This window comes from Dreissena polymorpha, chromosome 11, assembly GCF_020536995.1.
Source record: "Dreissena polymorpha isolate Duluth1 chromosome 11, UMN_Dpol_1.0, whole genome shotgun sequence".
NCBI lineage: Eukaryota > Metazoa > Mollusca > Bivalvia > Myida > Dreissenidae > Dreissena > Dreissena polymorpha.
In genome coordinates this window covers 67,040,458-67,059,770 of record NC_068365.1, presented here as the reverse complement: position 1 = coordinate 67,059,770, position 19,313 = coordinate 67,040,458, and the positions used below count along the sequence as shown (strand labels likewise).

At 34.4% G+C, this 19,313-nt stretch overlaps 1 protein-coding gene and 1 long non-coding RNA gene across 3 annotated transcripts in view; both read right to left on the bottom strand.

Moving 5' to 3' along the window:
- LOC127850612 (uncharacterized) overlaps positions 1-19,313 on the bottom strand; it is a 1,644,088-nt gene that overhangs the window by 669,694 nt on the left and 955,081 nt on the right. The window lies entirely within an intron of this gene.
- Positions 14,508-17,044, bottom strand: LOC127850648 (uncharacterized). Its single transcript, XR_008035401.1, has 3 exons — positions 16,992-17,044; positions 15,562-15,798; positions 14,508-14,907 (listed from the first exon to the last, which is right to left on the bottom strand). It is a non-coding gene; the product is annotated as an uncharacterized LOC127850648 (long non-coding RNA).

Sequence of the window (19,313 nt, the reverse complement as noted above, 5' to 3'; positions counted from 1 at the left end):
AGTTTGTCAGTCTTCTTCTGTAGTAATATATTTATTGTGTGCCTCACTGTTTTAGCACTAGGTACATTCCCATCAATAAATGGTTACATGCTGTAATATCGTTTCACTCCTAGGTCCATATCCATTATCCAATTGTTAGACTTACGTCTAAGAATAACACACATTCTTAAAACTGTTACACCATTCGTCAGATAGAACAGTGTGCGTATGACATAAGCCTTTTTATATCAATCTATTTACACTTTGGGGTAAGATGTCTTGGATCTCAGTCTATTCTTTATACTTAAGTCTTAACACAAGTAGGTGATTACGGACACTGATGCTGCAGCTGAAACTTCAATTCATACATAGATAACAAAGCAGATATTTCAGTGGCGGTGAGGTATTTTCAATTTTAATTTATCTGTAAAGCCGAATGAGTACTTTGTTCTGACATTCAGTTAATTGTATGCATTTGCTAGCATGTGTTTCAATATGATATAGCATATACATTTAATATATTGTATACATTTTTTGGTTGAAACTTTTCTTAAAACGTTCATTTGTGCCCATATTAGCAGTGCATTTATTTGGTCGTTTGTTTGACCGTTGGTCTACGCAGGGCACTTTATAACAGGTACAATTTGCTGGTATACAACCTTTGATATACTTAATCAGATGTTGCCCTACCAATCGAGGAATTAAATAACAGATTCAAAACAGATACATGCCTTTTATCGAACAGACCATTTGTGTAAAATGTATTTATAAAGGAGCAGATATCGGCCATATAAACAATGTGTGATTTCAATTATGTTAAGTTAGATTTAAATTATATATCGATTTATCTAACATGTGAACAATTAATAACATGGCATAACGTAGCGCGCATGTCCTCTTTAGACAAGAAATCGCATTTCTATTTTCATTGACAGATTTCGTTAGTTTAAATACTTCTGCCACCAAAAACTGGTACAATTTGTTTATGATGTAAACACTTCAAGAAATGACGGAAATATAAATGTGTGTTGATGAATATGCAAACATTTTAATTGCATGCTGAGCAATATTAAGAAACAATATCTATGGTATATGGCGTGCTCGCTATTTGTAAACCAATGATGTTGACGCCATTTTAAACAGTAAACGCTTTGTCAAAATTATAGAATGTTTATCTTATTGTATTTCAAAATCGCATGTGTCTTTTTAAGTTAGTGTACCAATATGAAAGTGTGATGAAAACAATTGCTACGCTTATGTTATATTGCAGTCATTCAAGATAAATACGTTCTCTTTCCCGCACACGAATCTTATCTCGACCAATAAAATGCTTTTCAAAATATCACCCGGGAATAAATTATGATAAACCGTAACGTGGTTTGTTCAGATCTTCAACCCTTTATCGGCAGTTCGTCTCATCAAATCGCGGTAGACAATCAGTACCATGTGTCAAGAAGTAAATCATTGTTAGCATGCAGCACTTAAAGCAGGACATGTGTAGAGTCGTTATGTAGCACTATAAGCAAGACATGTGTAGTGTCGATTAATGGATTAAGGTAAGATATTTGTTGTATTATAAGGTGCTTTAATGAGCTTCAAATAAAGTTTAAACAACATAAAAAATGTTATTCATATGTGTGGCAGAATTCGTTAAGTCATCAGAATGTTGAACGAGATTGGTGTAGGCTCAATCAGTACAGTAAATGTATTGGTAAGTCAACATACAAACTGAACTTTGGAATAACTTCCTCTAAAGTTAATAAAGAAAAATTATACACACGTATTACCAATGCAAATTATTTCATTTAATATTGGCAGGTTCTCAAAGTCCGAACGTCATGAAACCAATAAAAAAATGTCGGCATTTTAGGTGTTAAACATGTATTAATTTTGTAGTGTTTGTTTTTTATGTTTGTGTTTCGTCAAGTTCGTTTGTTGGTGATACATTGTTTGACAATTTTTACTATATATTAATGCCTATGTGTTATGAAACGGTTTCATTACTGCTAGTTCTTGAGTGTTTTTATATGTTTAATTTTGTTTTTTTTATCAATTAAGATGTGTGTTAAGTTGCGCTATTTATATATTCGTGAATGACTTGCGACAACAGGTCATCGTGTAGTAATTAATATAATGTCCGCCTAGTGACAATTAAGCTACCTTTTTGGTACCCGCTCTTCTCAATTTTTCATGTATGAACTCCAATCAGTGACAATAACTTAATAAGCCTAAGGCTTGCGATGTAATCGAGCTGAAATAAATAGGCTTAAACTTAAACCGGTAATTGAATTCGTCGATATGTTTATAGTTTCCGAAGTTAAAAAAATAATACAAGTAATGTGTCTCATTTAAGTTGGAAATAAGTGATTCGTTGTGTATGTTTTATATGCAAAGCATACGAATACAAAGAATCAACATTGAGTAATTTTTAAGTCTGAATGTACGCTGTATTTGTCATAAAACCGACATCTGAAATAATTTAATAATACTTTTATTACAATTTAAACCCGCTTTTTACATCGATTGGGAACTTCAGCCGTAGAAGACATAATGGGATATCGATAAACGTTGATAACACAGTATTGCTTTCAAGATGAGGATACAAAATTTACCGAAATAGTTTAATTTCAAGATAAGACGCAAATAGTTTCATTGTCTTATTACAAGTGTTCGCCGTACTCGGTCAGTCGGATGGAAATCGTTCTTGAAATACTCAATTTATAACGAAAAGTTTTTTCTTCCATGTTTCATTCATAATAAAAAAGGGAGTTGTTAAGACCCGCGTCATGCGAAAATGGGTCGTTTGCCATATGCGGTAAGCGTAGCTATAGCTCAGCATGCATCTCGCTATCTGGTAAGGAGATACCTTATGGGACCGTGCTTGATTTATAACGGTCAGCGCCGCTCCTGACCATACTGCGCAATTGCACAAATTGGGCTTGAGCTACGCTAGACGACGCGCCATACCACCCGTTATTACATGGCAGGACTTTCAAAGAGCTATTTGAATTTGGTGATAGAACACTGCGTGTTTATCAAATTTTAAAATACCATACATTTTGATGTTGAAATAATGTACTCATAACAAGCGATGTGAGGACACATATGATGCCATCTTCCGTAGTATATTTTTTAACATATACGTGTGGTTTGAATATACGTACACTTAATAACACACATTTCATGCGGTGATTATGCAACTATACGTGACACAAATCTACAATAATGCAAACCTTATTTAATTTAATTATTTAAAAACTTATTTTGTCTTACTTTATATCAAAGTCAGGATATTATAGGTTAGCGTTTTTGATTGCCAAAATCGCCAAAGGCGAATAAAGCTTTCATCGGGCGATTAAAATTAAAAATGCAAAAGGAATGGGCGATTGTCAAAAACTAAAGGTATCAGTATCCCGTACTTTAAAAGATCACCATGTAACTACATCTACGCGTAATCGCAAAACATTCCCCATGGGTTAATGGTTAATACACTGATAAGAGATAGCATGGTGCACGTATTGAATTGTCAACCCTTATAACAAAGTCATGTGTGCTGACACAGATGCGTCACGAGACATTCTCCGGTAATAGTCTATTCGTAAAACTGCGGTGTTCACCACACTATCCGTTAAGAAAATGCTTATGAGGGCGGGGTTAAATGCCGACTATGGATTTTGATTGACGTCGATCAATTAAGTAAGCGTTTACGGAAGATAGGTCAACCGGTAATTGCAGATTTACCATGTATGTAATATAAAACGGTAATTAATACAGTTCACTAAAGGCACTAACCCTAACCCATTATCATCACACCTTTTCCCTGTTAGTGATTGTAACTTATGAAATGTTAAAAGCAAAGGGCGTGCAATTGAATCTTTATGGCGAGTCAGTTGTGAAAAACAAAAATCGTGGTATAAATTTAATCATCATCATCATCATCATCATCATCATCATCATCATCATCATCATCATCATCATCATCATCATCATCATAATCATCATCATCATCATCATCATCATCATCATCATCATCATCATCATCATCATCATCATCATCATCATCATCATCATCATCATCATCATCATCATCATCATCATCAGCATCATTATCATCATCATCACCATCATCATCATCGTCATCATCGTCACCACCAGCACCACCACCAGCACCAGCATCATCATCATCATCATCATCATCATCATGATCATCACAATCATCACCATCATCATCATTATCATCATCATCATCATCATCATCAGCAGCATCATCATCATCATCATCATCATCATCATCATCATCATCATCATCATCATCATCATCATCATCATCATCATCATCATCATCATCATCATCATCATCATCATCATCATCATTTTCATCATCATCATCATCATCATCATCATCATCATCATCATCATCGTCATCATTATCATGATCATCACAATCATCACCATCATCATCATTATCATCATCATCATCATCAGCAGCAGCAGCAGCAGCAGCAGCAGCATCATCATCATCATCATCATCATCATCATCATCATCATCATCATCATCATCATCATCATCATCATCATCATCATCATTTTCATCATCATCATCATCATCATCATCATCATCATCATCATCATCATCATCATCATCATCATCATCATCATCATCATCATCATCATCATCATCGTCATCATTATCATCATCATCATCATCAACATCATCATCATCAACATCATCATCCTCATAGTGGTTTTCGTCATCATAATGATCTTCGTCTAAATCATCATCATCATTGTCGACATAATCCAGTTATAATCATCAGTAGCTAACGAATCATTTTAAATCTAGTTTTAATTTCTACCTTATGTCTTTCTTCATCGCAGAATTTAATAAAAATGTAATTGCAAGAAAAACAAATGTACTCATTTAACTCAATGAGAATATTCATATAAACATATATCACCAAATAAATTTTGTCATTAGCATTTTACTTCAGATATCAAATTTTGAAACCAGGCGAGCGCCATTTAGAATTTGTCGTTAACTCATTGGGGATATGTCTAATGTCATATTAAGATAATGCATTTATATAAATGTAATATAATGTACACATGAACATAAAGATAAGATAGTTCTGTGTTTGTTAACGTAATCGACGATTTTATTTTTTTGTATACGGGAAGATATACCACATGTTCTCCAGTTTGTCATTACACTACATATTGTAGCTACAACTTACACACGGCACAATCGATACAAAAAACAACATCCTCCTTTTGAAACACAGTTAGTGTTAGCACATAGCAAGGTCGTAAATCACGCGCGCCACTTCTTATTTGAGATGCATTAATAAATGAGACACTACTACTTCAGAGGTGGCGCTCAGGCCCGCATGTTTAGAAATTCAACGGATAATTGTACACGGTGATTAGGTTATTTAAGTTTTTAACATATTTCGCATTATTCTAAAAAATCGACTAATGTAGTGCGATTCAGCGATTATAAAATTCATCCAAAGATGTACAAACACATACAATCACAACCTATTGGAAAACGTGAGGACCTTTATAAGATGTTGCATGGAATAATTCGTAAAAGCAAATCGTTGTCGTTTGCCTAGGTGAGCAAATTCCAAGCCAATTAAATCGCTAATTACATTCAACGATTGCTTCGAACCTGTACAAGTTAATACTTGCACAGAAACGTCGGCTTCTATCCGATCTAAAAAATAAACTTGCATTTTTCAAAAAAAAGTGATGGAGCAAATGCAAAGGAGGTGGCGCTCAGACTAGGAGTCTGCGCCAATACACAGTTATAGCTATTTAAAAGTGAATATTGTTTGTAATTGTTTCTATTATGTTTACAAGGCTTACAGTGTTTGTAAGTTTACTACTTCAGCACATTTGAGTCGTGTGCGTTTTTAATTAGAAAAAAATAGTTTTCTAATAATGTCTAGATATATTTAAACATTCGTCTTCGTAAGAATATGTATTATACAAACAAATTAGCTGGAAAATACCGGGCTATCTTCATTTGTTTGGAGTTGATAGTAGGAAAATCAAGATATATGAGCCTAATTAAGATGTGTTGACCATGGCTTTTTACTACATTAAAAATTTGGATTAAGGGACACAAATCATCGTTTAAAGAAGACGTATTATTTTATATTCATTTCGAGAATTATCATACTGAATACATATATTGATGTGAATGAATTATTTTGATAATGTTGAACATTAAGGTATTTGTTTTATTGAATATTACAAATTTTTGGTATATATCATACACTTTGTTTTATTCATGTTGGTGACTTCTTGATTACTATAAAAGGTGTTTATGTTCTGTAATGATTTGGGCCTTCGTATATGCGTTGACAACTAATCAAACTGTCAAATGTACGTCATGTGATGATGTCATTGCGATACAACTGTTAATTATTACATCCTGCATTGCCGCCACCTCATATCATTTGCGCCATCTCCTTAGCATTGGCTCCATCTCTTTTGGAAAAATGAAAAATTATCTACTACGTCGGCTAGAAGCCAATATGTCGGTTTATGCAACATCTAATGTATGTTGTACGCAATCGTATGATGTCGTTAGCGATAAAACTGGGTGTTCTCGTCACGCAGGAAAAACTCCTCGACATTCTTTTTAAAACTCCACCATGCCACTATTTATAAGGTTCTCACGGTTTGAAATGGGTTGAGAATGTGTGTTTCTGTACATTTTTGGATGAATTAATCTTCGCTGAATTGTACTACATCGGCCGATTGTAAACATAATGCGATATATGTTGAAAAAAAACATAATAACCATGTAAAATTATCCAAAACATTTCAAACCATCCGGTCTTTAGCGTCACCTCGGAAATTGCATTGGCTCATTCATTAATGGAACTCAAAAAGAGGTGGCATGCGTGATTAACGGCCGTGGTATAGACTTGCTTTTACAAACACAGACACGACTTATTCACTGATTATTATTTAAGAAATTACCCTTTCAAGTTTACATTTCCTTCCGAAAATACAACTTCACGAAAACTGCACGCCAATTATTGAACCACACGCGTTTCGCTTTTATATATTTTGGATACACCGTTGTATTAAAAGTAAGTTTGTTTAATATGCTTTAAATGTGCAATGTACACAGATTTTAGCTGCATGTATCGATGAGCAAAATGTCTTTTAACTTATTAGTGGATATTCGATCGATCAACCACTCATATTTTCAATAAAAACTTAGAGCGCCTTATTGCTGTATTTTTCCTGGATAAAGAATATAAGTTGTATTCGAATTAACGTTGCATCTGATATATCGATGTTCATGAAAGTGTACTTTGTAGAGTGAAATTCGTAACAAGTAATCAAAAGAACCATATTTATTGCGAATATGTCACAAGCTGAAATTCTGTATGCAAATTTATTGAAATTCGCTATTTGTTTGAGCGACAGTCTTAGTTCAAAATAAATCATATACATATTAACACTATACTGTTCAACAATATTAACTACTTAAAAAAACGCTGTGTTATACCTGTGTTATTAATATTGTTGAAATAAAATGTTAACATGTATATATGGAGGAATGTTTCATTCGTATATAACAAGTTTAGGTTTATACGGATGAACACATTAGCCCATCGGCTGTTGTTCAAACCGTTGTCAGCTGGATTATTATTTATCGAGCCGATGTTTGTCCGTTATCTGTTTAATAAGATGTTCGCATCAACGTAATACATAAATAATAAAACAAACAAAAAAACACAATACTAAGTCGAGGTATTTATCTTTATTACATTTATGAAGATATAAAGGATCTGACAGGAGTTGTCATATCATACCATATTTCATTAAACGAGTTCGGGCATTTTGTAAAGGCGAGCTTACTAACGAATTTTCTGGACGAGTTTAATTAAGTATGGTATAAAATGACAACGAGCGTCAGATCTTTTTTATCACATGCTTTTAAATGAGAAAATTAAATAAATATGTACGCAGACATAATGATACATCCCGAATGGTGTTTACATTTCGTGACGTCATTTGACGTTGCAACATCATCTAAGCAAAATAACATGTTGGTCATTCGAATGAAAACTAAACCAATGAAACCTCTTAAAATGTATATTAGACATGTGAAAGATAAACATTTTCGTAATGATTATATTACATGGGAAAGAGGATATGGCATGTGCTAAAATGATATTATTCACCATAAAAAACCTTTATAATTCAAACAATTTTGTCTTGAAAAACATGCATTTATAAGGACAATATATTGAAAGTATATTGAGAATAGCCAGTCTTGAGATAAAATAAGATTAAAGACAAAATCTAGTTAAATAAACAATATCAACTGCAGAATGAAAGAAACGTGTGTATATATATATAAATTATATCTGGACGATCCATTTTAAACTATTCCAGACATTTTTGCTAGTATTTGAACAATCTGAAGTTGTATCAGTTTCCAATATAGCATGTTAAACGGAATTACGGATAAAGTGTTCAAGATATAGGATCTTGCATTCGTGGTCGTTCTGTATTGAATTTATTAAACTCGTCATCTAAATGAAGATAAAAACGAGGCTTGCTGATGCATCATATGCGTTTTCTGGATGGTCCCGCTTCGTTAGCGTGTTGATGAATATGAATGATGAATATTCCTCCGTGAATTGGCCCACTGAATATACTCTGAATTCCTCCTGTTACATTGAAATTTAAACGAGATTCATTCGACATGAGGGATGTAGACTGCTGTGTTGTGGGATTTAATGGGTAATTCATATATGTGTTTTCATTGGAATTCCAGTGCAGGATCTGTGAAATATTCCTATGCTGGATCGGATTAATGTGACTGTAATTATTGATAGAGGCAAAGTTTCTATGATCAGAGATCTGCATGATTTGGTTTGGAGGAATGTTATTGTCATTTAATTTGTGGACGAGGTATTTCCTTGAACTGTGGTTTGACAGTCGTTTGACAGGATTCATGCCAGCCTGCTTCACCATACGTTTCAACATAGAGGTAAGTTTGTTTACTCCGACTAGATTTCGTTTTAACCATTTTTTCCTGGAGTGAAGGTAGGTGAACAGTTGTTGTTGAATTGAAAAAAAGGATGATCAGCATAACAATAACTGTATGGTCTTTTGTCGGCATAAGTCTTGTAAGCAGTAATAGTGCATCGATCAGGGTTTTGTGTATTAACCCACATTTTTGGCTTAACAAGTCTCACATCCCTATGGTTCTCACCATAAAGTATTAAGAATTGTACCAGGTGTAGATACACCGACTTGTTTCAAAGCCCATAATTGATTTGTGTCGTCATCAGACAGTGGATCACTCTTTTAAGGGAGATTGCCTTTACCGCTCCTTTTCAGTTGACGCCGTTTCATGGCTAAAGTTTCAATAACCTTCTTAAAAAAAGGACCCTGCGATCGTGTCTGTCCAAAACCCTTTCTCCGTAACTGGCGATCAAAGCTGTGCACCATTCCTCTTATTACAGACGGCTTATAATCGTCGCCTTTCTGTTTCTTTACACTGACTAAAATCGGCAAAGTAATTATGATTATTTCAGGTTCCGCAAAAAGGCTTTCGTTATCTTTAGGTCACATACAGTTTTCGATAAAGTGTTTTTGTTGGTCTGTTGATGATTAAAGTTCTCAACATCTAAGTCAGAAACGATATTAATCCTGCTGGGCCCAAGTCTCGGCATCCGATGCGTGTCAGGCGTTCGTCCCTGCGTTCGGCAAAACGGTCAATCGTTCCCGTTCTATCTCTACCTCAAAGTCACTGTCAATAATTTTCACCATGTAGAGTGTGGCGAATCCGCGGAAAAACAAGTTTTGTTCCGATCCATATCCTTGGCCATCAATCTGCACCTTGTCGTTGGCAGATATGTCGATTGACGCCAGTTTGTTTTGATTACTTTGACAGCGCGTATGAATATCTTTTAAGTGATTCGGCTAATTCGCATAGTTTTATAAGTAGTGAAATAACACCCGTGTAATAAACACAATTGAGCATTACGGTATTTAACTCATGGAGCGTAAGTCATGTTATAAGGTAATATTACACCTCAGAGATATTGGTCCTTCTATATCTATATGACCGGTTTCAGTCTGTAAAATGCGATAGAGAAAGAGTATATGGACCGGTCACTATTTTTGTATATGGACCGTTTGGGGTTACACACCACTAAATGTGAACTGTCTTGAAGCGTTTTTAACCTTTATTGAACAGCATTGACACTATTTCAGCTTTAACAAGTGTAAAAAAACACAACTTAATTTATAATACACGACACGCTAACCACAATGCCAACGTTCATCCAATGCTTATAACAATAAAGTCGAAACGACATTCACTCACATTTTCTATTCTTCCATCCCTTTATCGAAACTTATTTTAAATCACACTATTTTATTGTATTTCTATCAAAGTTAACATTATGTATGATACACACACAATCCGAAATACGTTTTCATTCGTTCGATGCCTTAAACAAATAACTAACGGTTAAAATAACACCACGTCCGACAAGTCCTTAACATCAATAGAAATTAGCTCCAACTGGAATGTTTTGTGTTTCGTCAGAGAAACTACGTCACACGATATACGTCATCGTTTGCTCATTCAATTGCACGAAAAATAAAAGTACGGATATGGAAGGGAATATCCGCCAGTCTAGGAATGATGTTCAATGACATTCTCATTTTAACTACTGTCATATGCTTTCTGATACATGTTTTTGCATTTGTTTTCTTTTTCATATGGTCTTTGCATTTTGCCTAGTTGCATTTGCTTTGCAAACATTTCATCTCAATGTCGCATGTTGATAAGTTGATAATTACTTCATATATATCTTTATTGTGTGTGTGTAATTGACAACTGCAGTTGAACTTTTGGAATTTGTAAAATGCTTATTCTAACGGCGTTCTTTGTTTAACTATGTGCATTTGGCTGTGTTGCTACTAAATTTAACAAGCTGTTAATATCTTTGTGGATCTATATTACTACTAAAGTCGATTGCTAGTGCGTCTTTGATTAAGAATTAGTCTTCGGTTTTGCATACACCGCCATTATAAATAGTTCACAATCCGAAAGGGGAACCAGTATAAAAAAATTAATTCCAGCGCAAATTGCAGCGTAAATTACTATTGCCGGGAGATCACTCTTAACATCAAAATCAAAATCTCCGGTATCAACCGTGATACATCGACTATTTTTGTAATCCTTCGTAAAAAGCGGTGATAGAGTAAAAAACTTGCCCGTCGACATAATGCCTATTGTTTTGCTTGGATTCCCACTATGAACACCTTATTGCTGTTGTAAACGCTTTGAGAAAAATGATGCAACGCTTTGAGAAAAATGATGCCCAGGTAAGTTCTACTTTTTGTGATTTATTTACGCTATAACAGGAACTTAAAAGCTTAACGTGTCTCTGTTGTAACTAGCTTAAGAAACTTTAGCGTACAGTTTATTTAGTATTTACAGACCTGACAGACAGACTGACAGACAGACAGACAAACAGACAGACAGACAGAAAGACAGACAGACAGACAGACAGACAGACAGACAGACAGACAGACAGACAGACAGACAGATAGACAGACAGGCCAAAAACAATATACCCCCAATCATTCGATCATGGGGCATTAAAATGTGGTACTATGCCACATGTTTAAATTTGATCAAGTGTATAACGTGAATTGATCAGTCAAGTATTGTTTCTTTGTCCCTTTAACATGAATGAAAGACTTTGAAGAGATGAGTAAATTAGTCATGTTCTTGTGTAAGTGCGTATGCTTTCACAAATCCATATGTCCGGCTGTGTCCAATGTTGCTTGCCAAGGTTCTAAACATGCGTTCATGGCGATGCTGATCTTCTAAAATGTTAAACAATGGCCCTGGTGTCGTTTAGGGGGCTCCATCCAGCAATCATTCCAATGGTGGATTCAGGGCACCCTTTATGACCAAGGTGAGTGCATATCTTGTATGTGTGTTTGTTTTTAAAGTTTATTAGATTTTTCATGACAATGCGGCATTTTACCACATATCAAACAAGTTATAAACAATATACCAGCGTGTTATCTTTGATATTTTGATCACAAAAATGTCTAAAGGAAAAATTTACTTCAGAAGCTCATGCAAACATGGGTCTTATGACATATCAGCGCGGTGCTGCAGATCTGCCTCTGCCATCCGTACACTCTGATAAGGAGTCATAATGTCCCCTTATGAGACCACGAAACCTTACGTGACTTTATGGCAGACAGGTAGGCAGATGCACAGGCTGGTCTGCAGTTTTTCAGGTCGAATCTGTTGAAGTTAGATTCTAATATCCATTCGCACGACAAGGCTCATAAACATTAATGTTCAACATTGTAGGACCTGTGTCTTGCTCAAAACGCAGTGATGGCAGTATTGTGACCGACACCATATGGGTCTCTTTCTCATCAGATTTACCGCATCATGACTAATCACGGGTTTGGTGGAGAAGACTTCTCGTCTGCTTTTAAATTATTGCTCGATTAGAACAAGCAAAATACATGATAAATAACATCATTATGTACTATAAATATGTCCTAAATGTATATACTAAAAATCATGTATATACATGAATGAACGTTTATTAGAAAATTATTGTGAATGATTCAAGAAATTTGAAAAATGATCTTTAATTTTTTTTTTATAGATTATACCAGACTTTTCCTAAGATATAACTTAAAATATAATTGCTGATATTCACTGGTGGAATATGTTTTTTGTTATAAAAAGCTTTTGTTCAGCCAGAAATGTCTTAGATAAAATAATATTTGTATGTTATTTTCACACTGTGTAAAGGATGTTACAGCAGAAATCAGACTGCATGTCACCGGTTGTTACATCAGTATGAGTTTGTGTTAATTTTGTATGTACCAATATATTTTGAAGGAGTCGAAGAGGTACTGTAATTTTCTATCTTGATGACTAAAAAACGTGCATTTTAAGAAAGAGCTTTACACGAGTGCCTCTTCAAAAGTCAACATTGTGGGTCTATTTGAAGTTTATGGACGTACCAGTTTAATTTATCATATAGTGTGAATAGCCTTTTAAAGTTTACAAGAAATGCCAATTGTGTTGTTGTTTTGGAAAGATGATTGCATCTTGTTGTAAATAATGAATAAATCTTTTTTATTTGAACAATTATGAGATTTTCAATCAATTGCAAACCACTATTGCTGCTCTTCATTGGATATATTTTTTAATAGTGCATTGCTTTAACATTTGAGTCTGGCTCTGGGAAAATTGGACTCAATGCATGTGCTCAAAATGTATTCTCAGATTAGCCTGTACCAGCAGCACAGGCTTATCAGGGACAACACTTTCCGCCAGATACTTTTTTTATCGAACAATTCCATTTAGGTAAAATGTCATCGCTGATTTGCCCTGATTATCACTTGACACACACGCATTAAGACCCATTTCCCAGACCTTGGCTCAATTATGTTGTTGCTGTGTGTCTTGTAATGACTGTGGATGAAGCCATCCATGAATAAATAGCGTGTCAGCATAATATAAATACTGAATAACCTTTTTTACAATTTTATTAGGAAATATATGTAGTACATGGCATACTGGTTAAATAAATATAAGGATGAAACACACATTAACTAAACATAATCTGAAAACAAAATGACCACTCTGGTCCTTTTGCTAGTGTATCCCACACATACTGCTTATGACTAGACATATGCAACTTTAACACGTTGATACAATTGTTTTTAAAACAATCTATACACTGGTGCAATATAAGTTAAAAACCTGCATATACAAGTGAGATTGCACTACTGTCTGGTTATATGTATATGCCTGGATGAACAATAAATAGACTGATTTATATTTGTTAATTACATATACTTTATCATGGTTTTATAATTTGTGTAAAATAAATGCATAAAATCACAAAGAAATTAATACCCGTCATTTTGTTTGCAAAACTTTATTTTTACACATGTTAACTACTTTCATGTAAATTGAGTAATATATATGGAAAACATTTTTAGTAGCAATTTATATTGTTGCTATTGTTCACCTTTTACTTATAAAAGACATAGAACAAGTGTGGAAAAGCACATAACCTCATTAAATGTTAGAATTCAGGGCCCTGTCTTAACAAAGATCTTATGCCACGTTTTGGTTATAACTGAATATTCAGCTTACAATAAATCGGCATTTAGAATCTTTATGATCCTAAAATAAAGGGCATGTGAATATTGAAAGGAAATAAATACAATTGACCCTTGCTCAGGGAAAATGGGGTTTAATGCATGTTCCTACAGTGTTGTCGCATATTAACCTCTACGGTCCGCACAGGCTAATCAGGGAAGACACTTTCTGGTTTTATGAGATTTTTCGTTGAAAGAAAGTATTTTGAAAAAGAAAATCCAGTGTAGACCGAAAGTGTTGTCCCAGATAAGCATGTGTGGACCACATAAGCTAATCTTGGACGACACTTCACACACATGCATAAAGCCATTTCCCCAGAACGCTACTCAATTTGATTGAATACATGTACCAGGTCTACTTAACCGAGGCTGTTTACTGCAAACATATTATAACTAAGATCTAAATTTCAGCACAACAAAATAGAAAGGCATTTTTACTAAAAAACTACACCATTGAAATCTAGCAAGAACATATCTGCTGACCAATCTACAAGATGTGTGAAAAAGATGCTTGTAAAATCATTGCAAGATAAGTAAAATAATGTGAAATAAATCAAAATCTCTAATATTATGTTGAGCTTAAGCATGCCAAGCATGCCACTCTATTATCATTATCAGAACATTTAGACTGGTCCCTGAAGGTTTCTCTTAAGCTGCTTGTAGATCCAGTTAATCTGATTCACCTTTGTGCTGGTGTCTCTCCCTGGTAACGTCTAGCTCCTTCAACAGGTGGTCATTAGTTGTAACCAGGAATCTGCATTTAGCTTGATTTATGCGAGAGCATAGGCTTTATTAAGAAACGTGAAATATATGCAATTGTATAACTGATAACTTATTTAAGTTATTCACCTTGGATTTTACGGGCAAAAAACGTTTTAATTATATGATGATACCAGCAGAGCTACCGATATAACCTGTGCAGTTTGAACATGACTCAACTGGATACAAATGTTAATTTGTATACAGTACTTTCAAGTGCCGTGTTGTGGAATCTGATTTTCTGTATTGCAGCGATGTCTTTGCCCAATTGAAAAAAGGACGGGTACACTTGGGAATTATTTGTTTAATTCAAAAGTGTTTGAAATATCCTAAACTAAGGAACTCATTCCATGAACATTTTTAAAGTTAGCTGCTAAAGATTTTTTCCTAATCATTAATTATGTAGGGAGTTTCAAGAACAAGTACAGGAAGGTGTTGTAAACAATAATTAGGAAGTATTCAATAATAAATGACTTCTTTAAGTTTGCACAGTAAAATAAGATGCATATGCATGAATATTATGAAACAATAGAAATATTTACATTAAAAAAGAATTAGTGTGGTATAGACTGCAGTTCCAAAATATCTAGCACAGGCCTCTTTAGTGATGCCTACCTGATTACAACTGGGTGAAATAGTCCAGTTCTGGCACTGCCACAGTTCCGGTATTTGCATGTTCATGCCTCCTTCTTTTTACTGTCGGGTGCAAAAATTGCCTTCGAAGCATTAGTGCTACTGACAGAGGTTACTGGTGCAGGTGCTGGTATTGTGTACTACTGTCACATGTGTTGACATTCAACAAATCTGCTACCTGCCTTAAAAGAGCAGCTGTTCTTTGCTGTTGGCTCATATCTGCAAATGTATTTATGTACATTATTTTTTATTTATAAAAAACAAGTCACCATTATGTAGCATAATCATATATTTGAGATAACTGTTACGTAGTCACATATTACACTTGCTGATCTAAGTTTCTATACATTTTTCACAGAGATATGGTCTTATCTGCTTTGATCATCTAAGTACCATCTTTATGGGAAATCATCAATCCCACCCCATTATCCTACATGTACTAACATCTTGATGTGTTTGTGTGTATGGTGTTTTTACCCGTGTATTTAACTTACATTATGCGTCCTGGGTTTCACCAGTACAAGTCTAGGGCTATGCAGTCTCGCCAGAGGAAACTCCCATGAAAAAATCAGCACCGCACGTGAGGATCGAACCCAGGACCCCTGAGTTACAAACCGTAACTTAACTGAGTCACTGAGCTACACATTATAGATGCAAATAAAATAAGATCGATCTACCATATAAATCTATACACGAACAATCTTCATTAAATGTGTGTGTTTGAAGACACCTGTTAGGTAACTGTTCAAAACATACTGTGATCAACTCAAACCCATTTTGGTCAACTTATACCTGTTTTTGGTCAACTGGAACCTATCCAAAAACATCTCGTACCCAATATACAGAAACAGGCGTAGAAGGTCAACATATATTAATTATAGTATAAAACAGTATCCGAAATATAAACATTTGAAATGAAAAGAGAGACCATTTAATTCCAGAAAACATAATTATTTTTGTTCGTAAATGAGGTAACTGTGCATACTTATTTTTCTCACATTGTTTTCTATTTTAATTAGCTCTTTGTATGAATGTTTATGCCGTATTGGGGATAAACTAGTAAAAAACAATTAAAAATAATCATTTGAATAAGATACAATTTTACCAACCTAGGTATCAACCGATTTGATTAGATAAATGACAGTGTTACGAAGATATGCGATGAAAACAGTTTGAAATTAATAGTTAAATTTAAACAAGCCAACAATAAGACGTTTTGATCATCGTAACCCACTTTCGTTACAACAATACTATGGGACGTTTGACGTGTTTACAAATGAAAACAAGATTACGGTCCATTAACTTCAAATAGACCTTAATCACAAACCAAATGACAACTCAACGTTTGAAATGGGGATTACAATCGTTGAAATTTACCTAATAAACAAGTACACTTAACAAGTAAACTTTACCTGCATAAGAACAGTGGAAATTACGTTCGAAACGACGCGGTAGAGTAATTCATCTGGTAGATATATAATACAACACCGTTCTAAATATTAACCTTTTACGAAAACTACCGTAAACAACCGACAACTCTGGTTCTCCGTCGTGTATGAATTCAGTATTACTAATGCATTCGTCTTAATGCATTCGGCATTCGGCTTACTTCATGTGAGCTGCTGCCTTGTGCTCATTCATTTCGCTTAGTAGAACTTGAAAAAGATGCCATTTTCTAGCAATACTAAGCATTGAAATGATAATATTTCAGCAACAAGAAGATAGCCACATGAACAATTTAACAGAAATAATTAATTTGTCATTTACTCGAGAGAATACGTGATTAACATACATCGAGTAAACATTAAAAAGAAGTATGCATGCAATATTTCACTAACTGATAGAAACAAGCATAAAGACGTTAGGAAGACATTCAAATGTCAATTAGCAATATGTAATTGTCATTTGGCAACATGAATGGACTGGCGGATATTCCCTTCCATATACGGATAGCCGGTACAACACTGTACAATGATTCAGGGGACACTCTTCGGTGTAATATTAGAAATAGTAAACTCCACTTCGGTCCCAATGGCATTATAGTGACGAGCCAGGAGCCACAAACTGTACGGCTTCGGTCCATATGCGGTTTGTGGCTGCCTGGCTGGTCACTATAATGCCATAGGGACCTCAGTGGGGTTTACTATTTCTTAATTATACTGGAATTACGAATCTGTTTACCAAATGATAAGTCCATAGTTACCGTTTACGATTTCTAGGTCGAGTTATATTATCGGCACCGTCCTAAAATAAAGTATACATAGGTACATGAAAATCGGTTTAATCTGTATACGTACTCCGTATCGCCATCGTCTGATCAAAATGGCATGCTATGCATATAACAATACATGCATAGTATCACTAGTTCGGTTAACATGGGAAAACATCGAAGACATGAGGTAGTTAATGTGTCATTATGTTGGTATGAATTTCATTTAAACATTTAGTAGTTTTAGGTATTAATAGAACTTAGATTAACATCGCTTGTAATGCTATTTTATTAAAACTTTGTTGCAATCAGTTGTGATGCAATGAGGCAAACTATTTGTTAATAACTCTCTGGTCCAGTGTGATGTTGGAGCTCGCTCAAATAGGTTTAAAACCACAATGCTCTGAAATGAGCGTTCGAAGTAGGTTACCCCAGATTTATTATTTAATTATTTCATTGTTTTAATGTGTGTTAATTTGTGTTGTCTAAAAGTAATTTCTTACCGGAACTTATTTTCGACAATAGGTACCTTGCAATAGGTAAGCGACCAAATGCTATACAACGGTTGTACTTCTGATGATGCAGTTAGAGATTAACTGTGTGTATATGACAAAACAGATATTATCCTAGTATATATTATCTGTATGTCCCAATTTGTACTTCGATTGTCTGATATTAAGTAATATATATAATATTCATGTTCATTTACAAACTTCCACATAACTTATAATTATGCACATAGTATGATTGCATTCATAGAAATGACTTGTTACCGACCTTGAGACCGGTTTTTTACGAATTGTACTTTATAGCACGTTAAAATGACAAGTAACACACCTCTTTAATATGTCCGTATCAGATAATTAAATAACGAAACTCAAACGGCTCAATGTCGTAAATCAAGCCCACTAGTTATATAAGTTAATTTATAACGGACAGATAACGTTCAATGTCTTAATACATTTAAAGTATCACAGTGTAGGCGCATGTTGATATCAGGTAGCTTGACCTATATACGTAGCCATATACCTTTACCTGAACTTAATACATACAACGTGTGGTTTAAATCATATAAATTTTAAATGATATTCTTTCGATCTAGCATGTATAATTAAAACATTGATATACCGAAACGACATGTGCTCTTAAGAAAGGCATTTGCTATGTTTTCATTGACCGCTGATAAACAAACATTATCAAATGAAATGTTGGATATGGAACTTTAGCGTTATATAAAACATTAAATGTGAATGCTGAGCATTATTTTGAAAACTCATTTACTTGGTACATGGCATGCAAGCTAGTTTAAACCAATTGCCACTTACGTCGTTTAATACAATATACGCGTTATCAAAATAATAGAAGGTTAATCTTCGTTTATTTCAAGCCTAATTTGTCGCTTAAAGTAAGTATGCCTATTAGTTTTTGGAAAACAATAGCAACGTTTATGAAGATTGCAGTCCTGAAAGACAAATGTGTTCAATATCCCGTATATGAAGAATATCGCGACTAATACACTGCTGTT